Genomic DNA, 15,833 nt, shown 5'->3' with positions numbered 1-15,833 from the left:
AACCATTTGGAGCTTCATATTATATCACTGCTGTTCTCTTTTATGGGGTAAATGAATAAATCTTACTATTTTTAGTTTTAGCTATTTGCAGCATTGAAATATTTTCGGGAGAACTTAGAGCCATAAATTGTAGGGTGTGTTCTAAACTGGGGAATAAAACATTGATGGTTAGTGACTGCATTGCCTCAGTGGACAGAAATTGGAAAGTTTTATATGATACCTTTATATAATGTAATAGTGTACTGTTGTGCACTTCGATATATTTTCTGAAAGACTGAGTTTGGTCTAGGATTATTCCAGGTATTTCTTTTGTGTGGTGGAAAGGAGATGAATTTCACTGAATTCTTTTCTGTACATTGCTTGGGAGGTAGCCAATCTTTAGTGTGTTACCAGTAGCTTTTGTGTAGATTTTTGGTGCTGATTGGCAACTACCAGTGTGAACAGAAAGCTTTCTGAAGTTTTTTTACTTAATGTGAATATTGTTTTATCACTCTGCTGAAAAAATTTCCACTTTGTAAATACTGCAAATATTGTAAATATTATTTCTTGCTACCACTTTTCTATTTTTCTATAAGTATTAACGTTAGATATAAATTTTTGGTATTGTATGATGTAATTTCACTTTTAACTTTTTTTTTTTGCTATATTAGGTACTTTGCTCCTCTGTCGAATCAGTAGAAGCTGAAAAGGGTTAATTGACCAGTCCACTTACCCATTTACCAAATTTCAAATTAATTAGCCTGGGTCACTGCTGAAAAGTGTCAACTTACTAGTCTACTTAACCAGGTTACCAAAATTAATAGATTAATGAATTATTTATTATTTATTTTTTTAGTATCTCTTTGAATTAAGTGCCTAAACCCAGAGTAAACAGTGAGGATGCAGCTGGGTTAAGTATACGTTGTTCTGCACTCGCACTGTTACAGATAGCACTGCATTTTATTTATTTGTTTCATTCAATATTGTGGTCTCTCTGTCTCCCTGCAGTTAGTTTGCTAGAAGTGTAGCCACCTGGTTTCATTGGGGGTTATTGTTATTTCACTTCTTTGATATTTGGTGTTTAACTGTTCGCCTAGATGGTTTCTCTGTACCTTTTAAGCGTTAGTCACATATCTGTGTATTTATCTCTTCTCAATATCTGAACTGTTAGGCTGGCTGCTCTTTACCTGTAATCAAATGAAGTACAAGCTGAGTTAAGTATACTTTGTTCTGCACTCGCACTGTTACAAATAGTACTGCATTTTATTTATTTGTTTCATTAAATATCATGGTCTCTCTGTCTCTCTGCAGTTAGTTTCACACTATCCCTCCCTGTTCTTGTTATGGCATTAATCTTGGTGGCTTTAGAATTGCCCCCCCCTCCTGTAAATTTGCGTTTGAACACTCCTCCTGGACGCATCTCATTTGCTCACTCATCTGAGTACAGTGAGATCATATTTTGATTTCAGACACTTCTACTAGTTCCATCTCTTCAGTTCTATCCACTGTGTGCAGAAAGAGCATTTGGGAAGGACAACCCCCTGTAATCTCTTAATCTTGCTCTATTCCATCCCTCTCCACTAACAAAAAAAATGTATTTGTACTATATTCAGTTGCTCTTACTGTAAATGTATTCTACCTTCTTTATTACCTTAGTTTGCTGCTCTGTGTACTCTTAAGTGTTCAAGTGGTCTTATTCTGCACTTATTACTGCTTGTTAGTAGCCTGACTACATGTGTTTGGTATTCTAAGCATCTTAATTTTGATTTTAGCACTTGTACTTCAGGCCAGTTCTTTTACATTTAGGGTTTTTTTGTGGACAAACCCTCATCAAACCTTGCTCTCCCTAAGTCCACCAAGTATTCAGAACACTATGTCTGGACAATTCCCATCAGTTTCCCCTGCCAGTCTGGTCAACATGGACATACTGAAACAGTGTAGCAACTGCCTCATGCTCACGGACAGTCCCCTCCTCCTAAAACAAAATTATTCTCCTTGCGAAAGATGCATCTACATCAGTAAGCTGGAATCCATGCTCTTTCACACCACAGTCAGTACTCCTGACAGAGAGGAGAGTGCCAGTACAAGTACCACACCACACACATCACAGAGTCACACTCCCACCTATGCAGGAGTCCTCAACAAAAATTTACCTAAAAAAGAGAGACCCCCAAAACACACTCACAAATATTCTATGCACAATGTCAATCACATCGCACAAAGTAATCAACACACCAGTGTCTCACAAACACAGCTCAGTAGGCATAACAGTAAACCAAACATAGTAGTCATTGGTGACTCAATAGGCTCAAGAAGGAGAAGGTCATGATCAGCTGTTTGTCAGGTACTAGAATCCGCCACATCATGCACGCACTTAAGTCTCTCCACAACAAGTACAAATATGACTTTGTCATTGTCCATGTTGATGTGAATGACTTGAGATGTACCTCCCTAGGCTATATGAAGAGAGACATTATTGAGCTCTCAGACTAAGTACTCCAGGCAAGTGTGACCCTAGCCCTGAGCAGCATCCTACCTTCACTGAGAATGATGCCACAATACCAACAAAAAATTATTGACTTCAATAATTGGCTTAACTTCTGGTGTCTTTCCAAGGGAATCCAGTATCTGTCTGCCTGGGATGACATGGGATGACATGGTTAACAGGCCTCATTGCTTTGCCAGAGATGGCTTCCACCTGTCACCCCTTGGATTCCAGATCTTGGCCAAGGCTCTTGCCTCCCCATTGTGTCATTTTTAGACTAATTGCAGGTCATGCTGCTCAGTGCTAGCAGCCCTAATCTGAAAATGCACTCACTGGAGGCTCTCCTCACACTGGAAGATGCCGATGTCTGTGCAGTCATGGAAACTTGGCTCAGGGCTGCAGGAGTGCACCCCTACTTTACCAGGCTATACCTTATTCCACACTTTCCAACCCCAAAATAAGGTTGGGAAGACTAAGGGTGGTGGAGTCTCTATCTTCACTAAATACAGGCATATCTCTTGAATGGTTTACCAGCATGACCCACTGGAATTACTCTAGGTGCAACTGACAGTTGGCAAGACACCCATCCAAGTTATAGCCAGCTATAGACTCCCCTCCATGTCTCAGAACACTCACTCCTCCTACCTGGGACTACTTGACTCCATCAAGGTACCCCCCAACACCCTGATCCTAGGTGACTTCAACTACCCCACCATAGACTGGGTGAACTATTCCTGCACTAATGCACTCACCCAATGATTCCTTGACTTCATCAACTCTAATGCACTAGACCAGCTGGTCTCATCCTGCAGAAGGGGAGATAACATTCTGGACTTGGTTCTCACCAACATGGGTGACTGCTGCACCACTCCCATAATATGTTCTTCCCTGGTGAGATCAGATCATCAGTATGTCTCATTCAAAGTTTCTCTGCTGCACCACTCCCATAATATGTTCTTCCCTTGTGAGATCAGATCATCAGTCTGTGTCATTCAAAGTTTCTGTCCCACCCAACCCCTCCCAAGCTGTAACCAGGCTAAAAAACTTCTCAAAAGCTGACTACACCCTACTAAGGGATGATATCAGCAGCTTCACACCACTGCCCCCCTCAGAGGATGCAGACAACTATGCTAAACAGTACGCCAGTGCAGTATACAAGCACCTGTACACCTTCATAGACTCAGCCATACCCAACAGAACTAAAACCTGCTCCTCAAGGAAACACAAACCTGTCTGGTGGCCATCCTCTATCAACAGGCTTAACAACAAAAGGAAGAAACTGTTGTCCAAGGGTAAAAAGGAACAAATTCCAAATAGGAAAATCTTCCTCCTCTGCATCAACAAGCAAAGTAGATCACTAGTGAAAAACTCCAAAGCCAATTATGAGTTGATACTAGCCTCCAAAACAAAAGGAAACCACAAGTCCTTCTTCAGTAATGTTAGGAACCTCCATGGCAAAGCACAAGTTTGTTAAGAATTAGTACTTAATGGTACCACTTTTACACTGATCCTGCCGATGTAGCCAACCTACTAGCTGACAGGTTCAGCACAAACCTCACCCCCTTATCGCTCCCCTAAAGGCCCAGTTGACATCCCTGATACTTGTCCCACACCTCACATCTCTGTAGATCAAGTGTTAAAGGCCCTATTCAAGGCAAAGAACACAGCGTCCATAGGACCTGATAATAGCACAGGCTGTATTCTGCACCATCTCCAGCAAGATCTAGCTTCACCACTGAACACCCTATTCAACTGCAGCCTAAATACAGGCTTCATTCCAGCAGAGTGGAGAACCACCACTGTCATCCCCTTGCACAAAGGTGGTGCCACTACTGACCCAGGAAACTATTGCTCCATTAGCTTGATATGTCTGATCTGTAAAGCCATGGAGCCTATTATTATGAATACAAGGACTTAGGCAAACACTTGACCCCACCCAATTCGATTTGTCAGGGGCAGATCTTGCCTGCTGAACCTAGTTAACTTCTTTGAGACCATCACCATGGCCCTGGATGAGGGAAAATCCGTACATACAGCTTACCTTGGCTTGGCCAAGACCTTTGACACAATCCCCCACTCGACCATCATTGAAAAGCTAACACAACTTGGTGTTAATCCCTGTCTCATCAAATGGGTGGCCAACTGGCTGAAAGATAGGACCCACAAGGTCAAAATAGGCACCACCACCTCTGACAGCAGACCTGTCACTAGTGCTGTTCCACAGGGATCTGTCATGGGACCCCTACTGTTTGGCATTTACTTCTCAGAGGTCCAGGCAAAGACCAAGGGCCTGTGGCTGAGCAAGTTTGCAGATTACTGCAGGTTGGGTGCTGTCACTGACTCCCCAAATGACGTTAACATACTGCAAGAGGGTCTCACAGCTACAAATAACTGGTGCCAAAGTCATGGCCTTAAGTTAAACACAAAAAAATGTATTATCATACCATTCAGCAAAAACACAGCCCCTACTGATTATCACATAAATGCCACCCTCCTAAGCACACATCCTCTGGTGAGACACCTGTGTACTCCGGTTGACAACAATCTCACATTCGACTATCATGTGGCGGCAGTGGTCAGAAAAGCCTTCTACTTGATTCATCTCATAAGTAAAGGGATTGCATCCAGAAAAAAAGGAGGTTATTACCTCTCTGTACTCCTCCCTCGTTAGACCTATAATTGAGTATAATGCCCCATTTGTTATGTACCTCTCCAAACACCTGCACCAACTGGAAAGGACACAGAAATACCTCACAAAGAGAATCTATGGCCTCCCACACCTGTCTTATGCGGACAGCCTCAAATCACTATCATTTTACTCGGTATAATACAGATTGCTCAGAGGTGATCTGTGTCTCGCCTACAAGGCAATACCAGACCCTGCCCTGCTGGAGGTACCCACTTCACCACTAAGTCTGATGTATAAGACCTTTTTACTCTTTCTATAACTTACTTTATCCAACTGCTCTTCTTTCTGTACCCTCCCTCTAGTTCACTACATCCCTCCTCTACTACGATCTTCTTTTGCACCATTCCCTCTTCTGACCTACGGTCCCTTGTGCAGTCACCCTCTCTACTTTTTACTCTCACTCTACTTTCCCCTCAATTCTGAAGCCCCTGCACTTACACATTTCTTCTTCTAGCCACTAATCTAATTATACCTTGTTTCTTTTCATTATATTACCTACAACCTTAACTTCCTTCCTGCTTACCTGCTGGATTTATTATTGTTGTTTCTCCTGTTACAACCTATTACTACACTTTTTGTATATATAGCTATGTACTATTCCACTGAGTACATTATGTTCTTGTATCCATAAGATTGCTTTGCTCTTTAATATTGTTAATTGGTTTCTATTTGTATGTATTTGTATGTCTGTTTGGGGCTTTTCCCCTCGGGTCTCCACTGAAAAAGGGTAAATTCTTACCCAGCTGGACAAACCCAGTTAACAAATGTGAAATAAATAAATAAATAAAATAAATATCCGTAAGTCTAACTCATTGTGCATTACCCACTCCATAGGCTTAAATCTGCTATGCGACATCAACACAACCTGCTGGAGAGAGGTTTGTCTGCCAGTGGCTGCCTCATCTCTGGAATAGACTTCCCATACATGTCAGAGTACCTCACTGACCCTCTTCAAGTACAATTTTGATGAGTGGATGGGAAACCACAAATTTGTCCCAGGGGTTCCACCTTTGTCCCTCATTGACAGGGGTGACAGGTGCCAACTGAGGTTACTTTTTTGGGGATAAACTCTTGGCTAGGCTTGTAAGGACCCCAGGGCCATTAGCCTAGTAACCCCCTATGATCCTGTGATAAGAATGTGTTGCAAAGTGGATGGCTAGCCACACATTCAACCTTAGTTTAGCGCTGTATTCCTCACGTAAAGTGGCGACAGATAAATGTTCTGCTTGTCTTTTGGTTGTTCGTATAAAATATAAGGGATAAAAACTTCATTGAAATGTATACTTACACTTCTAAAGATCCTTAGGGATCTATAGCCTAGTATATACCTATGAAGCTATGAACAATGAAAGTAATAATTCTATCCTGCAAGCACAAAGGGATCATCTACATTACTGACTCAAAAATGCTTCAAGCAGCACTGTAGAAAAGCCTGCATATTCTACAAGAAAAAACAGAAATGCTGTCTAAAGTCTATTAAGTTATAAATCTTATATTTCTCAAGTAAGAATATATAGATGACATAGTTAAAATAACATTTTGAATTTATCCTCAGCTGTTATATTTGTAGTGTATCAGCACACTTAATTTAAGTTGGAGACTTTGCTTATCCAACCAGTAGCATTATTTACTCTCCAGTGCAACAACCAGAGAATGACATTTCTCACTTTTATTATCAGCCTTTGATACTATTTCAGTCTTAGAATTATAGAACATATAGGCACACAACGTTCTGCAAAGAGGCTGAAACAGTGTAATAATATGAAGTGTCATAAATTGCTTCTAGAAATCTAAAATGAAACTTGTATAAATGCATTCATGTATTCCAGTGTCAGCTTATAGATGGGAAGTCCTAAAAAGCACAATTTAACCTTGCACACAGTGCTTCAATGTACTCATTTATGAAATACAACCTGTATAAACTGCGTAAACAAATAACTACGTAAAAGGATGTATTCTCAACAATGTTATAACAATTAAAATAATGCAAAGCTGCATGACAACACAGAGCAATTAAACCTTTGCAACTTACTCCACATCTCAGTACAAAGTATACACATTCTTAGTAGTGTTACCTCCACCCCCAAAAATCCACTCAGCAGTTACAATGAAGTATCAATAAATCTGTAATAATAAGAAAGGCAAAAATGCTCAGTGCTTTTGAACTTCAAGCTGTACATTCTATTCATAATTAGATTTCATCCATTAAGCCAAAATGCATGTTATTTTCCTTGGCATGGTATGTATTGTTACAAACAAATGTTTTTCAAAACTTTCAAGAAATGTTCAGTAGGTGTATTGCAACTGTAGAAGGAAACACTTATAAGCTAATCTATGAACTACTACTAACAGTAAAGCAGGTACTTATCTCTACATGTAAAATACACACACACACACACACACACACACACACACACACACACACACACACACACACACACACACACACGCACACACACACACACACACACACACGCACACACACACACACACACACACACACACACACACACACACACACGCACACACGCACACACGCACACACACAAATGCACCCAATTATTTACTATACCAGTTTAGCATTACTTAGCATGTTGTTTCCTAAGCACCTCACCTAAAAATGTGTTATGCATGCAATCTGTTCGTGATGCTAACATTGCAGCATAATCTGTTAACTTTCCTTAGTATTAGGTGGTCCAAAGCTCTAACTCTTAAGAATGTGATGTAACTTGCGTAAGAAGTAAATAAAGTCTTGACCATGAGATGTTTCCTTTTCAAAACAGTACATTACTAACATTCATGTACAACAGTTTGCAAAACTTTTCTCGTGGGTCCACCACTGTAAAGGGAATCTTGTTAGTAGGACTGCCCAATTATCTGGTGTATTAAACAAATAAATGTGTGCTATGATACTAAAACTCAGGATTCATACAATACTCTTTCTGTTATACTAAATCATGCTACTACAGCAAACATTTCAGAAGTGCTGTTGCAAGGAGTAAATGATGTATATACATTTGTAATCTGTCAAGCAGTGCTCCTGAGAACTATCAATTATAAACAAATATTACTTCCAAACTTTATGTACTCCTAGCTTTTTGCTTCCATGAAACATAACTGAAATAAACATATAATACATATCACAGAATCAAAACTAATGCAAACAGTATATTAATATATGATTGATTCCAAGCTTCAAACAAGATTCCTTTGCAAGGTACCACATCATTCTTTTCCTATTCAGTAATATATGCATATTTGATTAAATAACTGATGTTCCTTATACCTGGCATATTACCTATCATCCACTAATATAACTGTTATCGATTTTGTTCTGAATTGTACACTTGTTTTAGAGATTATTGTGTATGAAATATTTTACATAATCATTTGTATAATGAGAATGCTACTATCTGTGAGCAGAATAGGTTAGTTAATAGGCAGTATATAAATTCAAAAAGAATTCAGGAAAGCATACATATTGGAAAAAGATGCAAAAAGACTACTCAAAACTACAAAAGGTAGTGAAGTACATTCAATTAAAGTACTTGATGTTATACAAAATACGTACACAAATAAGAGATCATATCAGTATCACACATGACCTCAGAAAGAAAAAGTAAACACGATTAAACTTGACTCATGAAATGAGTACTTTAGTATCTTACCACAGTAGGCTTTATGACGAACCAAGAAAAGAGGCAGCAAACCAGAAAATCATGCTCGCTACAAAGACTAAATCGAACTGACAAGTTACATCCTTGTGAATTTAACATACACCCAGTCAATCATTTAAATAATGACAGAGTTCTATGCAGTGGACCAATAGAGACTGCAACAGTGTTCTGATACTAACAGTACAGATATTTGGCCAGGTCTTCAACAAAAAAACTCAAGCTAAATTACTCATAATTTTCATAGCAATAGGCAATAGCCTAATAATACATATCTTCAACAGATAAATAGGGAATTAGCCTTCAGGGATAGCAATAAACATGAGTGGAGCTAAAGAATTTAAAAACCAAGCTGTCGACCTTAAATTTGATAGATTTGTTTAGAATTCACTGACCTCTTCTAAAAATATGAATGTGCTTTTCTACATTGGTAATAAAAATGAAACCAGTCTTTAACAATATGATACATCTACAATTCTTTTAAGTAATTAGGATAAAGCTAAAATGATGTTAAAATTTTCTGCAACTTCTAACAGTAAACTACAGTATTTTATTATTTTCTTACTAGATAAGAGTGCTAATAACAGATGACTTTTAACAATGAAGTGTAAGGGCTTTCACAAGGGGGCAGATTTCCTGTCATGTCTGCATGTCAGTAGATTAATCGGTGATGTTCAGAATGAATCGTGTGTGTGTGTGTGTGTGTGTGTGTGTGTGTGTGTGTGTGTGTGTGTGTGTGTGTGTGTGTGTGTGTGTGTGTGTGTGTGTGTGTGTGTGTGTGTGTGTGTGTGTGTGAAATGTGCATCCAAGCATTCTACTGTGCATTTGACTGTCCTATGGTGGACTAGCTTCCCAACCAAGACAATCACTGCCCTATGCCCATTACGTGTATGTGGAAGGTGCCTTTTTCACCCACCAAAATTTACAAAACCTCTCCTTTCTTTCAGCAAATTCTGGTGTCTTATTAGGGTTACAGCTCAAAATATCGAAAGCACATTTGATTGAAAAGTTTTGAGGATTAGAAAAAACAATGAAAGCTCAAAATATGAAAATCACATTTTGACTGAATGCTCATCTTTTACAGTGTTTTCTAGGTAGGACTGTAGTAGGAAATGAATGTTTAACTGTAAAGGTTACAGTGGCTGGTGTGTATAAGAGAGTGTTCACAGCTTACAAATCTGGTAAGTGTTAGGTAAATGGACAGATTTACAAGTTTGGATGTTTGGTGTTATGTGTATTATGTGTCCTTTTGTCTTGTGTACTGGTACTGTTAAGGAAAGAGTATTTTCTAATATTATGTGAAGAGTTAGGGTTAAGGTTAGGGGTTTAGGGGTAGGGTAGGGTTAGCACACATAAGTTAGGTGGTGCGGGGGGGTCCACAGCTCTGTTCAGAAGCATAGTAGGGGGTTTGATGTACCTCCAGATCCTATGGTTTTCACTGCCTATCCTGTGCTATATAGTCTGTGGTTAAATTGTCCTGTCTGTACCAGCTACATTTATGGGAATGTAGTACTTTTGTGATGTATGCCTGACATTTTAATTAGAATTGAAATTGTATGTGAATAAGATGCACAATTATCTTAATAATAAATTAAGTGTGTAAGTCAGGTTAAGGGACCACATATCTGAGTTACTTAGTTGACTGCTGCAAACACTCTACCTTAGACATAAATATGGCAAGCTTTCATGAGTGAGACATGGGTAGGGGGGTTACCTTGACATTAGGTTTCTACTTTAGTGCAAGAATCAAGAAGAAGAGCAGAAAGCAAAAGCGTAATAAAACAAACCAATAAACAACAGGACATGCTTAGGATCTACACAAAGGGTCTCAAACAGTAATATTTGCTCCAAAAAGTAAAAGAACTAAGCACTTTCATCCCAGTCATCAGGAGTCCATGTTATTACATACTCATGGGGACTGCAGTCTATTTTGTGTGGTCAGGCCAGTGGCCACACAGTGCAAAGTGTGGTAGTAGCTTTAAAATGCAATTCAGTAAAGGTAGTGACATAAGCATTTTGAACTTTTTTATAAAGAATGAAACACATTTCAGAAGGCACAGACAGTTTTAGATAAAGTGTTTTTAAATGACTCCCTGCCTAGTGGAAGATTACAGGGTATTAAAGTCACCGATATGGCATAACTATTACAACCATACCTGTAACAACACTTATGTGGTTCCTATCATATACACAGCTATAACTACACTTTCCACAGGAATATTAAAACATAGGCCTGCGAATATCAGTCCAATGCCTTGAGTGCATAGGACACTCTTTTCAGCAACAGTTTTACTTAGAAATCAAATTGCAAGGTTTCCTCTTTGTAATTTCTTGATGAATGCATTATTATGTTGTCTTATCTAAAAGTAAATGACATAGAGTGGAAGCAAGGTTTTCATGCACTGGAGTAAAGTATAGTACAATACCCTACAGATAGATAAAATTAACATACATACTATCTAATTACACTGAATACAAGTTATGACAACACACATAATTCTAAAAGTTTTTGTACTACAAGGACCATCATGATTAACTCAAAAATCAGAAAAAAAAGATAAACTTGTGCTGCTGCTGCTACAGTGTGAGGCCTGACTATAACAGCACTTTCAAAGGTGTGTAACAAATGTTACACATACCCTAAGTGCTGTCACAGTCTGGGATAAGGGAAAGGATGTTCTTCAGTCCTTAAATAGTTGTCCTGCTATGCTCACTGAACCTTATAGTCTATAAGCAAATTATTTAAACTAGGGCAGTATTTAAAAACTGTCACTGATTTTTTTTTACCTGCTGTCCACATGACAGCACTCACTAAGTGCTTTTCTGTTTTTCAAAGCTGGTAAAACACTTTGGCTTTTTTTTTTTTTTTTTTACGGGTAGTACATGGAATAGATAAAGCTGCACGTACCCTTTGTTATGTGTTCTCAACATGGATGCCAAGATTCATCTCTCAAGCTTCACTTTCGAGGTGAATTTCTATTCATCCATGTCTTGAATACATAACAACATTTGGTTACGATCAGAGACCCGATCGTAACTCTCTATTTTATACACATTTTAGATTTTTAGACAACATAATGGGCTTATGTATGCCTATTCATGCAGACCATTTACAAGAGTATGCAACCTTTACATTCATAGATGCATATCTAATGAATCTTATAAGGTCATCCAATTATTTATACTGCTGGCCTTGTCGTTAAAGTGTGCTGACCCTTTATTTCAGGGTGGGGTTTAGGAGCTTATGCATCAAGTTTTTTTTTTTTCAGTCTTTCCACATTTGGTTTGATGGGTGACAAAACAATGAAAAGATGTTGTCCCTCTAGTGGCTTACACAGACACTTCAAAACATTATGTCTTTCAGTGGACATGGACTTCTTACTTGGCGTGTGTTAGCGTTATTAATTCTGTACTAGATAAGCCTGATGTGTCACAGCCTTTGGCCTTATCTAAACAGTGCATCAGTTAGAAAAGCAACCTGGTCTGAGATTGTGTCATCCTCAAGAAATAATAATAATAGTAATAATAGTAATAATAATAATAATAATAATAGCAACAGCTTTTTATTTCTTCAACTTGTCACATATTACAAAGACATTTTGTAAAACATCTGAGTGTAGGCTGGCAATATAATAGTCTCTAAAATCAGTATGTAACAGCATGCATCTGATTTCCCTTTCCAAATTGCTGGCTGCATGCTTACTTATATCAGTAACAGAAACACAGTAAGACCCTTCTAATACTGCAGTTAATAACAGAAATTTCTTGGAGTATCCTATCTGTTAACATTACTTTTAAAGACAAAACACTGTTGTTTAATAAAACACATACAAAACCATCTACCTAGTTTATAATATAACTTTTTAAGATGTTTTCAGCTCTTCATGCTGATAATAACTTGTCCACATACCATCAATAAAGCTAACAGGGTTTTTACCTGTGATGGATATTATCTTTGACGATATTTAATGTTACTTCTGCTGTATCTCCTCCAAAATTGGAAAATGAATGTAAATTACATTTATGTTGGCTGAAAGGAACTTTTACTAGCCGTTTCAGAACAGGTAAAGCCTTCTATAGCTTTTAGTCAAAGTTCCCGGAACCATAAAAATAGAGCAGACAGGCAAAGCAAAGAAAGAAGAAGAGTTCCATATCTGTGAAAAATAACCTGCAGCAGCTATCTCTATGTGTAGATGATGGAAACTGCTTTTGGAGAAGAAATCATTTCTAACATCTAGGCATAGACAGTTTTCTGCAGAGGAGTCTCCAGAAAGCTAAATGTAAAAGATTACATTTTATAAAGACTTACATCACAGGCCAGTTGAGTGTATATACTCAGTCTGTACTCATCTGTGTTATGGATCATGAATTGATTTTTGATTGAATAAATATCCATACAAGTTTTTAAGGCATTTTAATAACTTTCAGAAATGTGTTTTTAGGGATATGTTTGCCTGGTCAGAGATAAGACCTTCCAGTCATCCCCCTGTATTTTAAATGGAATCATGCATATGTATTTTAATATTATGTTCAACTTTTCTTATAAAAATGCATTTTGTTCCTGGACATCTTAAAAATCATTTAACAGAGTTAGCCACAATCTCCTAATATAAAGGCTTTTGAAGCTTGGCAAAGAGCAAACTTCTATAATGTGGTTTCAGGGTTACATCACAATGTGCAAATTTTTAACTGGAAATTATTATCTAGATTTCTTACTTTGTAAATTAGAATGTTTCCTAGAGCCTATCATGAGGCATCTGCTGTATACAATTTTTGTCAGTCAAGTGTGAATGGTGCTGCAAATTCATCAAAAGCAGTCATTAGGATGACTTTCAAAAAGTAAATATATTTATAGATTGATATGGGTTTCCTCTTAGTAACAGCAACACAATTATTCGTGTTTTCTTATTTTCATACAGTTGGATTGTCAGATCTGATCAGAGCTGAACTCACCACCTTCATCTAAAGCTGTGGATCTGAGGCTCCTCCCCTACCCATAATACCCTGCTCTCCACTAAAGTACCTCAAATTGAGTTTGCTGACCATATCTAAAACATTGACTTCTTCCTACAACTGGAAAAAATGGTGCTACAGCTGGGGAGGGGGGGGCATGTTAATATCACAGAAAAGGTTCAAAAGGAAATGTTATCAGACAAGGTCTTAGGTGAGATCTGTCCAGTCACCAGAATCTGTCAGTGACAATATTGAAAGGGGAAAGTGGAGAGGGATGTTGAACTGGATGAAAATGAGAAAATACTTATTTATTGTTATGGTTAGTACATAACTTTCATATACAATATCATCTATGTTCATCTGATTCAACCTTTGGGATAGACTCCCATGCTGTGAAAAGCACCTTGGTGGCATCAAGGAAGGACATTCCTGAGTATAGTGGAATCAAAGTCAAACCATGCTCTGGACTGCACATCCAACTGTAATGTGGTAGAAGGTGAGAACCATGGGCCATGTTGCTGCACAAATGTCATCAATGGGCACTCTCTTCATGAATGCTGCAGAAGTAGCTATTGCCCTTGTGGAGTGGGCTTTTGGTTTCATAGATAGCCATTTGAAAATATTGACCTTTGACATGCTTTTCCCCAGTTTTGCTTTAGAAAAGGATATGAATAGTTGATTTGTCTTTCTGATATCCTTGGTTCAATGTAAATAGAACCTGAGCAGTTTGTGAACATCTAGGGTACTTAGGATACATTCACCTTTGTCTGAGAACTTTGGGAATAAAGACTGGTAAATCAAATGACTTACTCAAATTAACTGTGAATGTTACCTTTGGTAGAAAAGAAAAATTAGTTCTTAAGGCAACCCTAACTTTATGAAATACGAGAAGTGGTGGTTTGCAAGACAATGCTTGTGCTTCATAAATTTGACTGTGATTGCAGTAAGAAAAAATGTTTTCCATGAGAGATACTTGATATTGACTGAAGCTGATGGTTCTAAAGGTTTTTGGGTCAAATTTTGAAACAGGATAATAATGTTCCATGGGGTGACTAGATACCTGATTGGGAGTCTGAGTAAGAAGGCACCCTTGATTTAAGAGAGGCTACAGAGGTGTTATTATGCCCATGTGAAAATTAGATATGGCTGCCATCTGCATCTTGATAGTGTAGAGGTCTATGCTTAATCACTGAAGGGAGTAAACATTAAAAAGCAGTTCATTGAAATCAATCCATTGAAGTCCAACTCTTGAATGTGTACTTCATCAAACCTGTGAGACAAGGAAAGTAACTAGTTGGCCAACACTTCTCCATCTCACTTTTCCCCACTGTAGTGCAATCTCGGAGTTGGTGTATATAGTTGGGGTTGTGTGTCTGAAATACTGGTGTTTGTGAGATGGGAAGTGTTGGACAACTAGTAACTTTCCCCATCTCAAAAGTTTGATGACATGCACGTTGGACAGAAGGACATACAATGGCTTGATTTTGATGAACTGTTGTTCGATGTTTACTCCCTTTGATGATTAACCATATACCAGATAGTATAGAAACTGGACCCTTTCTCAAAACGTTTGGATAGAAAATCTAAAATCAATGGAACAGGTGCAGAACAAGGATCTAATCCTTTTAAGGAAGGTCATATAGATTTTATTTGCATTTCCTTTGATATATCTTTTTGGTAGACTTTTTGAGTGGCAGAAATAATGTGAATCGCTGAAGAAGATAGCTTGGCACAAATGGCTATTGTTAGAATTGGAGGAACAATGTGGACAAGTTTAAGGCTTATAGATCCAGCAGAAGCAGTCTAGATGGGTGACTTATGTGGTCTGGATTGTACTCCAGTACTCAGGGAGGGCATATCACATGAGACAAAAGGAAGGGGAAGCAAACCTATTGTGTCCAAAGTGGAGCAATGAGGATCACTCTGGTCTTGCACCTTCTGACTTTCTGAATGAATTTTGTCAAAGGCAGTATCATGGGGAAAGCGTAGAGTAGACCGGGCAGCCAATTGTGGACTACAGCATCCATCAGTGTCTGTCCCTGTGGAGTGATTA

The 15,833-nt window shown here is 38.3% G+C and overlaps 1 protein-coding gene across 11 annotated transcripts in view; it reads right to left on the bottom strand.

Moving 5' to 3' along the window:
* Window positions 1-15,833, bottom strand: part of CHST15 (carbohydrate sulfotransferase 15) — a 966,917-nt gene that overhangs the window by 274,767 nt on the left and 676,317 nt on the right. Inside the window, exon 1 of one of the 11 annotated variants that reach the window (XM_044056015.1) lies at window positions 8,822-8,907. The exons of 9 other annotated variants lie outside the window; for them this stretch is intronic. The gene's annotated coding sequence lies outside the window, so the exon portion shown is untranslated. Of the gene's footprint in view, window positions 1-8,821; window positions 8,908-15,833 lie in introns of those variants that run through there. One more of the 11 variants, XM_044056017.1, reaches the window with a different exon arrangement.

The sequence above is a fragment of the Protopterus annectens genome, chromosome 14.part0, assembly GCF_019279795.1.
Source record: "Protopterus annectens isolate FY-2018-M chromosome 14.part0, PAN1.0, whole genome shotgun sequence".
Classification (NCBI taxonomy): domain Eukaryota; kingdom Metazoa; phylum Chordata; order Ceratodontiformes; family Protopteridae; genus Protopterus; species Protopterus annectens.
This window is presented reverse-complemented; position numbering and strand designations above follow the sequence as displayed.